Source organism: Mytilus trossulus, chromosome 4, assembly GCF_036588685.1.
Source record: "Mytilus trossulus isolate FHL-02 chromosome 4, PNRI_Mtr1.1.1.hap1, whole genome shotgun sequence".
Classification (NCBI taxonomy): domain Eukaryota; kingdom Metazoa; phylum Mollusca; class Bivalvia; order Mytilida; family Mytilidae; genus Mytilus; species Mytilus trossulus.
Genome location: NC_086376.1, coordinates 6,522,865 through 6,535,999, shown reverse-complemented (window position 1 = coordinate 6,535,999; position 13,135 = coordinate 6,522,865). Strand labels below are relative to the sequence as shown.

General features: G+C 31.6%; 1 long non-coding RNA gene across 1 annotated transcript; it reads right to left on the bottom strand.

The window, feature by feature from the left end:
* Positions 1–1,076: 1,076 nt before the first annotated feature.
* LOC134714566 (uncharacterized) lies at positions 1,077–2,771 on the bottom strand. The gene is made up of 3 exons (XR_010106550.1): positions 2,590–2,771; positions 1,613–1,749; positions 1,077–1,176 (listed from the first exon to the last, which is right to left on the bottom strand). It is a non-coding gene; the product is annotated as an uncharacterized LOC134714566 (long non-coding RNA).
* Positions 2,772–13,135: the final 10,364 nt, after the last annotated feature.

The window sequence follows — 13,135 nt, the reverse complement described above, 5'->3', positions numbered from 1 at the left end:
TTCCGCTTATTGTTTTGTCAGATTCACGTATCCCGCTTATACTATGCAGTTCTCATTTTTTGTAATTATCCGTGTCCTGCTAGACTTCATTTCTCGTTTTTCACGACACAATCATTTGACTTTCACCTGTCACGCTTGCAAAAAATCGGCAATCTGGCGTCCCAGTTAACACAAAAATATTTTGTTTATGTTTTTAAAACATTTTGAAAAATGTTGGGAAAATATCGTAGAAAATATTAAAATAACGTGCTATTGTATGGCATCAGAAATATTTTCAAAACATTTTCCATAAAATGTCCAGGATATTTTTAAGACATCATTAAAACGTTTCTAAATTTTGTTGACAATGTTTGTAAAATGTTTTATAAATGTTTGTTTATATTAAAATATCCTTGAAACATTTCTAAAACATAAAACAAAAATGTGTTGCAGGATAAAATGTTGTGAAAATGTTAAAAAAACATTTTACAAAATGTTTTTATAATGTTCATAATCTCAAAACATCATTTAAATGTTATATGAATATCATAAGAAAAATGTTTTCTAACATCATTATTCAAACGTTTTATAAAATATTAAAAAATCATTTGATTGTGTTTGAATATGGCGGGGGTGATCCTGTGTCCTCTTATGAAGCTATAATTATAGTTTATCTAATTCCAACTATTTCAATCCAAATTTGTCTAGTGTAGAGCATGTGGACACTTTTCTCATAATCCTAGATCTGCATCTGAAAAAACAACTGCTGTCATACTGATCTTTACCACACATCTCCTTTCACAATTGTTTGTTGTTTACAGTTGAATCTATATATTTTGTTTACTTTTGTCAGATTGATGTCTCATTGACATAACCCTTTTTTTTGTATTCATTGAACACGTTATATTATAATTTGTCATGGTTTTACTTACAGAAAGGTATTCTTTTTTTCTGATTTTTAATATCTTTGTGCATTTTTTTTTAGAAGTATTTCTTCATCTCATGTACCGTCAGACATTTTTTTCTGCATCGTTTTTAACTGTTTTCTTTGCTGCCTTATATATAATTAGTCAACACTATACAAGATAGAATAACAATTATAAATGCAAAACATTTATTCAATATTTTCATATCACTGTTCTTTTTCAACGTTTCCTTTCTTCCATTCTTTTTATTTTCTTTGACATCTGCTTGCTTCTGTAAAATAAAGCATAAACAAATAAGTCCTTCCGTTAAGTGATTAAACAACATAAACAAGTGGAGCTTCAGTTAATCTAATCAAAATTACACAATAAACTATTTCTCTTCATTTAATCCACAGTGGTTTTACAAAAGTATATTGAAAAGTGTCAACTTATCAGTGTTAATGGATTGTGAAGCAACAATTGTAGCTATTTTATACATCTATAGATTTTTTTTTATTATTAAACAAGTGTAACGGTAGATTTCACCAGTTTTTAAAATAAGTCATGTATACTGTACACTATAGTTTTCTCAACTATAAAAAGTAGCCAGCCATGAAGAACCTGTAACATGTTCTTGGTCTTACAAAGAAAAAAAGTTTTGTAATGGTTATTGTATATTTTTGCGCAAATACATGTTATGTAGATTGAAGATTTTAAAGAATAAATACCTTCATATAATTTGCTCTTCCAGGATGGTTGTAATCGTTTCTAAGCTTATATTCTTTTTTAAAATCCCCATTTCCATTCTCCATTTTAATCTGCATTTCAGAAAATCTATCATACATTTTGGTACATCTAATTGATCCTACAAAAGTTAAAATAAACAAAATGAATAAAATATAAGTTAGAAAAAGTCACATTGTAATAGTCAGCTACATATGTACATGTACAAAGATCACAACCTACAGACAGAGGAACGGACAGATAGATCGACACGGTATTCCATAATACGTCCCGTAAAGGCGTATGATAAAACAATTCAAAAAAAGAAAGTAACGGCATAATTCTTGTTATTTATAAAGTTTGACGAAAAAACAAATATGTCAGAAATGAACCGGCAACAACTGAGTCAAACTCCTGTCTTGGGATCGGCACATACATATTTATCTGGCCTGGCGATAGGCTGTAAGGCTCGAAACAAATGTACGAGTTACATAAACATAAAACAATATATTATAGAGGCAACAACACTCGTGTTATCAAATAGCAAAAGCTTTGATAACCATCGCGTATTTGGGATTCCCTTGATTAGTAGATATGTCGCCAGCAATTGAGTGAATAAAGTACTGCTTAAATAGCCTAGTCTGTTAAAGCAAATGAAGGACTGACTTGTAAAAATACTTTTCAGACATGGTGAGTGGTTACAAGCAGTCAAGATGAAGTAGTTGCATTTATAATTATATAGATTTTAAAATCATATAAAAAACCCTTGAGGGTAACCATTTTAGTATAATTCTAATGTTCACTGGACATAAACATCATAACATCGAGGCAGACTAAAATTATCAGCACCCCCCTTTTTGCATTATACTTGCTTACACATGTTACACTCGTATTAATTCTTTGAATATATTAAACAAATTAACCAAGATATTTTAAGAAGCAGAACAATGATTTATAAATGTAAACTATTGTCATATCTTACCAGTTTTAACGCATGATAAGGTTATTCTTTATTTTCTACGTTTCCTTTGTCTTTGTTTACAGCATGGCGGTAAATAAAACTTCCGGTTACTGATTCCAAAATTCCTTGGGTTCATGTTCGTTGGTCACCGGGAACAGTCAGATTTTAAATTTGTAAAAAGTTTGTTGTCGGTAGTGGAACAGATAATCCGGAAAATAGCACTACACTATATAATGCTATATATGGGACCAAGTACCGCTCTAATCACTGTCATTTAATGAAATTATTTGTTTTACATAACCTAAATTAATGTCTTAAAAATATTGTTTAAACATTTTCTATTAAATATTTTTGGGTAAATGTGTTTATAATATTATTTTGAAATGTTGTTAAAATATTAGCAACAAAATGTTTTATAAATTCATTTTCTCAATATTAAATGCGAAACGTTTTTTAAATGTTTTTGGTTAAATGTGTTCATAATATTATTTTAAAATGTTGTTAAAATATTAGCAACAAAATGTTTTATAAATTCATTTTCTCAATATTAAAGCGTAATGTTTTCAAAATGTTTTCATCGAATATTATGAAGAAATGTTGTTAAAATATCTTAAAGGCATGTTATTTAAACATTCTATGAAACATTTATAGAAAATATTTTTAAAACATCAGAGTAATATTGTTAAGAATGTTCTACTTATATACTTTTAAAATGTTTTTCAGAGGTAGAACCTACATATCTTCTGAACATTTATAAAACATTCAGACAGAATATCTTAAAAAATATTATCGAAAACATTTTTATGAATATTCTTACATCATTGTAAAAATATTTTCAAAAAATGTTTAAAAAAAATGTTTTAAAAATCAAAGACAAAATATTTACATAACATCACGAAAATATTTGTTTGACAACGTTTTGATAAGACATTTATACAACCTTATAAAAATGTTTTGAAAATGTTTTGTGCTACCTGGGGTCACGCTTCTACCCAAATGCGACTCACTATTTTACTCGAGATCTATTCTGACTAATATTAAGCCCATTATAAATATATTAAAAAAGTAGCGTGGATTTTTTTATCCCGTCTCGTTTCGTTTTTGAGCCATATATAGATGTCGTATGTGACAATGAGACAACTCTCCATCCGAGTCACAATTTATAAAAGTAGACCATTATACGTCAAAATACCGTCTTCAACATGGAGTCTTGGCTCACACCTAACAGCAAGTTATTAAGGGGTCTAGTGTAAAACCTTTTAAACGGGAAAACAAAGGTTCAATCTATATCAAGATGTACGTGATTAGTGGTGAAGTGTCATGGAAATGGATAAAAAAAAAAGTAAGGATAAAGATCCCTATACGTTTTATAAGAAACTAAATGGAATACATTTGAAATAAATGTTATGTCTATTGAATTTATTAGAGTGTTTTAAAACCAAACTTTCCTCCGTAAGTTAAATTTTATCAAATCTGTCTCTTATTTTATCTATTGTTTGAGCAAGTCGGCTAAATTAAGGCTTTACAGCTAATTTCCTAATGCATGTAGAGCAAAACTTTGGTTGGCTTGCTTGCTTTGTTTGTTTAATTGTTTATACAAACTTTGTAAATAAGATTGACATTTTTATACCATATGAATAGGCATAGTTTATAAAATTGAGAATGGAAATGGGGAATGTGTCAAAGAGACAACAACCCGACCAAATAAAAAACAACAGCAGAAGGTCACCAACAGGTCTTCAATGTAGCGAGAAATTCCCGCACCCGGAGACGTCCTGTAGCTGGCCCCTAAACAAATATATACTAGTTCAGTGATAATGAACGCCATACTAATTTCCAAATTGTACACAAGAAACTAATATAAAAATAATACAAGACTAACAAAGGCCAGAGGCTCCTGACTTGGGACAGGCGCAAAAATGCGGCGGGGTTAAACATGTTTGTGAGATCTCACCCCCCCCCCTATACCTCTAACCAATGTAGAAAAATAAACGCATAACAATACGCACATTAAAATTCAGTTCAAGAGAAGTCCGAGTCTGATGTCAGAAGATGTAACCAAAGAAAATAAACAAAATGACAATAATACATAAATAACAACAGACTACTAGCAGTTAACTGACATGCCAGCTCCAGACTTCAATTAAACTGACTGAAAGAAAGATTATGATTTCATCATATGAACATCAGGCACAATCCTTCCCGTTAGGGGTTTAGTATCATACCATCATAACATATATGAGAAAAACATAACCCGTGTCATGCCAACAACTGTTTTTAGAATAAATGTCTTTAGTTCCGACGCAAAGACCTTATCAGTGACTCAATATTAACGCCAAAATATGCAATCTTTAATGACTTGACAACAGTATCGTAATTATATCCCTTCTTAATCAGTCTATTTAAAGGTTTTGTAAGTTTCTGAGGTAAATACTGACACCTTTGTGCTTTATTAAGAAAATTTCCATAAAAAATTGTATGTGAAATACCTGAACGTATAAACAGTCTGCATGTTGAGCTATATTTACGAATGATGTCTTTATACCGATGATAAAATTTAGTAAAAGTTTTGACTAGTTTGTGATATCGAAAACCCTGGTGTAATAATTTTTCAGTAATACATAAATTTCTCTCGTTAAAATCTAAAACATTGTTACAAGCACGAGCGAATCGTACAAGTTGAGATATATAAACACCGTAAGATGGTGACAAGGGAACGTCACCATCTAAAAACGGATAATTAACGATAGGAAATGAAAAATCATCCCTTTTATCATAAATTTTAGTATTCAGCTTTCCGTTAGTGATATAGATATCAAGATCGAGGAAAGGGCAGTGGTCATTATTAGTATTAGCTTTATTTTAAGTAAGTTCAGCAGGATAAATTTCATTAATATACATACTAAACTGTATTTTTAATATTTGAATTACATTGGGTGTTATCATAATGATTATCCAATAAAAGAAAAGCAAGCAAGTGAACTAGAAGCTTGCTCTACATGCTTAAAGAAATGAGCTGTAATAGATAAAAAAAATAATTAATTATACAGTGAAAATGCACCGCATATACAATACTAATGATTCGCTCCACAGTGAAAATGAAAGAATAGTATCATTATTCGACAGTAAACATGACTAGCATTACGAAATCATCATAGTGGAATTTAGTTAAATATGAAGAAATTGAATGACAAAACATATTATACGTTATACAACTTTATTAATTGTATTAAAATGAATATTTTTTACTGCAACAACACCTCACTTGTTAGTTATAAAGCACCTGCACGATCTGTTCGTGAAATGTCATAAATATTCACCTATTTTTGTATATATTTCACAGCTGGATGGCTTTAGGCGCGATTAAACCCCGCTCGCATCTCTTACTTTGTTTTATTTGTATTATGTATTTCTCAACATATACATTTTAACTCATTTTCTTCATTTTCTTCAAATATTAAAAAAAGTTCGTCTGTTTATTTATCATTCTACATTAGACATTTATGGCATATACAGTAAAAATGGTATTTTAGGATCCGCACTTTACATACACTGGTTTACATTTATTTCATATTGAATTCAATGCTAAATTTACCCATACAAAATTTTTTTCAAGATTTGTTTTCTTCTTTTTATTTATGAAAGGAGAATATGAAATTAAAATAAAATTTAATAAAAAAATGATTCAAATAATGCTAAGTATTATGAAATTACTCAACTTGCTCTTTCACCTCAGATTTGTTTGCCGCTCGTATACACAACCCTGCCGTTTTTTGTTAGACTGTTAGTGACATAATTAATTAAAATCCGTTTGCTGTCTTTCGATTGATACTAGAGATTGATACTGACTTTATCCTGGGAGAGCATGGTTTGCAAATAGCTTTGAAATAATTTCTTCGCCGATTACATACTCTTGGGTCGATATATTCTTGGTTTTTTTTTGTGTTAGCTTCTATTTCCGCTTATGTAAGTAAAAATCCATTATGAGTAAAAAAAAATCCAAATGATATTATAGTTTGTTCTTATGTTGTGCTGTTACACCACTGTCCCGGGTTTGGGATGGTCCCGTAAGCGCTCGCGTTATCTGTCACATTATCATGATAAACCTGACCAAATTAAGAACGTCGACAATCAACGTTATTATTGAACTGCTGTCTGTCAATTTTGTTTAGTTTAATGTTTTATTCAAAAATCAGGCCGTTGGTATTTTCTTTTGAATTGTTTTACATCTGTCAGTTCGAGTCTTGTACAGCTTACTTTTATTCGACATGGGTTTTGCTCATTGCTGAAGGCCGCTCGGTGACCTATTTTGGTTAAATTCTACGTTATTTTGGTATCTGGTGGAGAGTTGTCTCATTGTTAATATACAATTTTTACAATAATATTTTTATTTGATTAAGTTTTCCTGAATTCGTTAACTGTGTTGGTATGGAATTCCATTTGATTATTGACGGTCAGGATGAACATTTATATTATCATTTCAATATGTTGACGTGGTGTACTGTCAGATAGTAACATCACTGTAAATGATATATAACTGCTGACTGTAGAACAATTTACAACATAAGTGATGATTTTGAAAAACGTGTCTTGTAGGCTAATATACAACCGTTAGGTATCAAGGGTACAGCAAACTGATATTCAGAATCTGAATATCAGTTTGCTGTACCCTTGATACCTAACGTGAGAATTAAGAGTGTATCTAATTCCAATTGGTCGATGTGTGCAGCCGCTGTTTTTTTAATTATCATTAGATACTTTTTGCACACTGCATCATACCAAAGACAACATAACACGTTCTCCTTGGATTTAACGGAAATGAGAAGTCTTTTCTATATGCTGTTAACTGTTAGGAAAGGGAGATTGCACTTATCATTGAACCTATATTTAATACTAGGAATACTGTTATTATTCTTTTCTTTAAAACTAGCGAGGTTTCGTAGTACACAGGAAATTTCTGAAGTTTGCCTCTCGAAACAGCTACTTTTGTCACCTACGGGGAAATTAATTGTTGTTGTTTTTCGCAATCTGTACCGTTTAGCATATACATTCGTGTACTGTTGTGGTAATCAGTTTCAACTTACGCATCCGTGATTTCTTATTCGCTTCTAATATTATGGTACTGCATGACTGCAGACATATGTTGATTATGTATATATGTAAAAGTTTATACAAAAAAGGTTTGAACTGCAAGCAGGGAAGGACAATTGGACTGTCATTGAATATTGGACGAAAAGAGATTGTTGAGCATGTATTTTTTTAGCAGAGGCATTGAGACTGAATTCGTTAGTTGAAGCAAGGATTTCAAGATACAAATCCTTGGTTGAAGCACCAAGTCATTTAGCTTTAAACACAGGAAGATCCGGAAAACACGATGTCTGAAATACCTTACACGTGTTCCGAGAATATTGTACCGTGATAAATAGGGTCAGTTCAAAATAAAAAAATAATAAATAGGTCACGGCTTTTGTTGTAATTTTGATTGATTCTGTAAAGGATATACGCCGATAACAGTCCATTCTGAACAAATATTGGACATGTCTGAGCATTATTGCCGATTTCATGATAGTTGTATGAAGCAGGTCTGTATTTACGTTTTTTTTATTTAGCGGCATTTTGTCCAAGGTTATGGTTATCTTTCTGATATTGTTTTACATTTAACCCCTTTGTTTTGTTAATTTTGTATTTACGTTGCGTCATAGATCAACTTTATTCGTTCGGTGTTTGTTCACTTGTTTTTGTTTATGTCTTATGATTGCGTTTAGCCACTATAATTGACTTTTTATAGTGTGTCTTTCTTTTATATGTTTATACAGACCAGACCGTTGGTTTTATTAATTCGAGCGTCACTGATGAGTCTTTTGTAGACGAAACGCGCGTCTGGCGTATATACTAAAGGAGTAGGTTCAGTAAGACCACTTTTTGGCCCCAAAATATAGCAGTTTTAGAATATTGTGAAAATGTAATCTTAAAGCTATATTTTGGAAAGTAAAATGCTTTTGCTACTTAAATATGAGCTATTTTTTGACAATACAATGCACAAATATCGCGTTCTAGCATCATAAAGTCATGCTAAATTACTGAAATCTTCAAAATTTTAGCTTTTTGGTTAATTTTTAGACGATTTCCGTCTAAAATGAAAGTGGCCGCATTCGTGTTCATTCATAATATTAAAATGTAAGTTGTATTTGATGATAATACAAAACATATATAAAGGTTGAGGATGAACACGGATGTGGCCACTTTCATTTTTGACAAAAACCATCTGAAAAGTTACATTTTTTGGCATATTTGATATTTGATATTTAAAGTTTTCATATTTAAGATTGAATCAGAGCGTTTTTTATTACTAAATCAGTTAAAATCTTTCACATTAACTAATCGAATCAATTGAAATAGGCAATTTAGTGTTTAAAAAGTTTCCAAAAACTTTCGTTAGTTGAACCTGAAATTTGAGGCCAAAATCGGCTCTTACCGGACCTACTCCTTTAGTCCTGGTATCTATTATGAGTATATTTACAACCACTGGGGTCGATGCCACTGCTGGTGGAAATTTATTTCCCCGAGGGTATCACAAGCCCAGTAGTCAGCACTTTTTGTGCTGACATGAATTGTCATTGATATGGTTATATTTTTAAATTTACTGTTGAATTTTTGAATTTTTGGAAATACTAAGGCTTCTATACTTCAAGCATAGATCACCTTAGCTGTATTTGACAAAACGTTTAGGAATTTTGGTTCTCAATGCTCCTCAACTTCGTACTTTACTTGTCCTTTTTAACTTTTATGAATTCGAGCGTCACTGATGAGTCGTTTGTAGAAAAAACGCGCGTCTGGCGTATATACTAAATTTAGTCCTGGTATCTATGATGAGTTTATTTCCAGTTTGAATGGTTTTACACTTGTCATTTTACGGGCCCTCTATATAGCTTACTGTTTGGTGTCGACCAAGACTCCGTGCTGAAGACCGTACTTTCACTTATAACGGTTTACTTTTATAAATTGTGACATGGATGGCCCGGAGACTTATCTCATTGCCACTCAGTCAGGATTCTACTTCTTCAAAATATCTCCCCATTACGCCAGTTTATTTTCACAATAGTAGAAATGGAAGCCATTGTAGGGATGATGCGCTGCTAATTTTGCTCTTGAAAACCGATAAAATTAATTTATCCACATAACACCATTACGAAATAAGGCAGACAAATGTATCTACTAGCTAATTTTCGAAAATTCTTAAACATTAACATTAAAAATATTCTAATTCAATATTTCGTGGAAGGGAAGACTAAAAATATGCGGTTGAAGATTAAAATCCTAGTTATCACACACAACCCCCCCCCCCCCCCCCCCCGGAATTCCCGGAATTATTTATAAAAATCTTGTGGGATAATGTCGACATCCCGTCATAATCAAATATCAATAACATTTAGGAATAAAAATTTGTTATGCATAATTCGATCAAATATTTGCCACTGGAAATCAAAATTGATAAAGAATAACAAAAAAACACCGAATTCCAATAAACTGTTGACACAGAGATATGTCTCGCCTATCGGCTGAACAGAAATTTCAGGAAAAGACAATCTGATGATCAGCAACATATATACTACTTAAGGAAGCAACCGATTTGATTTAGACGCAACTCCTCTTAAACCGGAAATATTTGTCATATGACGTATGGAAATGTAGTGACGTTACGCTCGATGTTGGTGACGTTTTCTGATTTCACGTACCTCTGACCAATAATCGGCTTAAAATAAGAAAAATACCGTGAATATCAAATGCTTTTTTGTGTTAAAATCTTCGGAGCACTTAAAACATTATTTTTACGGTGGCTTATTAGTTTTTATTAACTTTTGTCAATAAGCTGTCCAAAAACAAACGAGACAAATCATGTTTTTTGCGTGTAGACGGGTAACATACTAATATTGTTTTTAAGGGTTCCTCCTAATTTCGGATACCCACAAGTAAATAAAATATAAAAATTGTATACCATGTGGAAGAGGAACGTTAGGACTTAGTGATGTTATATTTAAATAACGCAATTGACACCATTTTCGAACCGAGTAGACCTTGGAAAAATCCATTTCAGCTTGTAGACACTGAAGGAAAAATATAAGCCCTTTGCGGCATAACAGGTGATAATCGATCGATAGCGAGATTATTTGTCATCAAAGTCTTTATTTCAAATATCATTACGCAAAACAAACTTGGAAAATGCTTTAAAAACATTGATTCCCAATTTAAAAGAACGAATTCAATGAGAACTTCGACATCATAATCAAAATCAAAGCCCCTAAAAACACTGTCACAACAACGTTTAAAAAATACATGCTCTACTTGAAATTCTCAATACTGAGTAAAAATATGTAAAGCATGTTATCTAGTCAGAAAATACTACATGTCCGGTAATCTAGAACATCTGAAAGGCATTTATTCAGATCGCAGTCTCTTTTTTATCATTACATAAAATTATATTTTGCATATGAGTCCCCACAGGGCTCCCGTCACAAAACTTTTAACTAACGTTTAACGTTATTAATTTTGATAGTTTTTAAAGAAAACGAAGAAAAAACAGGATTGTGCATTTTAAAACGGAGAAATGAAGCCAATTTGATAAATTCCTAATAAAAAAGAAACGGTAGTATGCATTCGTTTATATTTTTGTCAATTTATTTCGATTACTAATGCGTTGGAAGGGTGTCTACCAAAATGTCACAAAAATGGCATCTAATTTTTTTTTCAAAAATACTAAAAACAAGTTGTTACAAATATTTATAAATAAGTGAAAACTGTATAATTGAGAAGAAAATTTAAGCGATAATCGGAAATTCTTAAACCGAAGGAACATTTCGATATAAATAGTATAAAGATTAATGTAAAAATTATCAAAATACAGTGGGCTCATGGTGGTCTACCAAAATGTCACAGCGTCGCTTATTTGACGTTTTTTGACGTAAACCATTAAATGTAACCGTTTTTTTTTTGCATTATGGCGTTTTTCAAACGTTTTTATTTTGTTATAAAAATATCTAAAACTTAAATTCGGAATCTATTTTTTCTTTCAAATGTTTTTTTCTTCTTTCGTGTCATTTTTTGTTAAAGCTAATGAAATAGAAACCCAACAACAACAAAATTATACATGTATATACAAAATTAATATCTTCAGTGGAGATAATCGCCTGAAAATGTACAGCTAGCATATCATACATAATGGATATTCGTATCAATTAAAGTATTGAAAGACTGATGGAATGTTGCTACATAGAAATGAAAAGTTCACAATAAGAAGCTGAAATCATTTCTTTTTGCCGTAATTGTTGGTTTTGAATTTGCTGCTTTCTACATAGTCACCAAATTTAGAATTATTTAGAGAGACAACATCATTTATTTAGCATATGGAAAAGTTTAAGACACTGCTCACTTCTTTTCTCTCTGCCTAAGAAGTTCATGTACGAAATCAGCCTCCTTACCTACGAATAAAGGAAATGGACCACAAGAGGGACTTGTTCCCATGGGAATGTAGATTGTTTTGTTGAAAAACACGTCATACAAACGTAACAAATGTGCTGTCAATTTAGAAATCAAGCATCTTGATAATGTCAGTTTCAGAGAATTTTTTGTTTCAATCAGGGTGATTTTTCGTATTTTATTTGTCTTTTTTTAATATTTTTGGATACGAGCGTCACTGATGAGTCTTTTGTAGACGAAACGCGCGTCTGGCGTATATACAAAATTTAGTCCTGGTATCTATGATGAGTTTATTTACTACCACTGGGTCGATGCCACTGATGGTGGAGATTTATTTCCCCGAGGGTATCACCAGCCCAGTAGTCAGCACTTTGTGCTGACATGAATTGTCATTGATATGGTTATATTCATAAATTATAAGTTTACAAAATTGATAATTTTTGAAATACTAAGGCTTTTCTACCTCAGGCATAGATAACCTTAGCTGGATTTGGCAAAACTTTTAGGAACTTTGGTCCTCAATGCTCTTCAACTTCGTATTTTATTTGGCTTTTTTAATATTTTTGGATTCGAGCGTCACTGATGAGTCTTTTGTAGACGAAACGCGCGTCTGGCGTATATACAAAATTTAGTCCTGGTATCTATGATGAGTTTATTTTACAATGTAGGATTTATCCCTCCCCAAGACAAGATCTCATAAACATGTTTTACCTCGCCTATAGTCTTGTATTATTTTAATTTAAGTTTCTTGTGTAGAATTTGGAAATTAGTATGGCGTTCATCATCACTGAACTAGTATATATTTGTTAAGGCGCCAGCTGAAGGATGCCTCCGGGTGCGGGAATTTCTCGCTTCATTGAAGATCTGTTGGTGACCTTCTGCTGTTGTTTTTTCTATGGTCGGGTTGTTGTCTCCCAATTTCCATTCTCAATTTTAACTTGTACCTTGGTCGTTTTTTGTTTAATGAAACAAAGGCTACTTACTAAAATTGTACGAAAGGGTCTATACCTAAAACACAGGCGCTTGGGTATATGATACAGATTTTTTATTTCATTTTTGTTCATTAAAATATTTAATTTTCTATATTTATAAT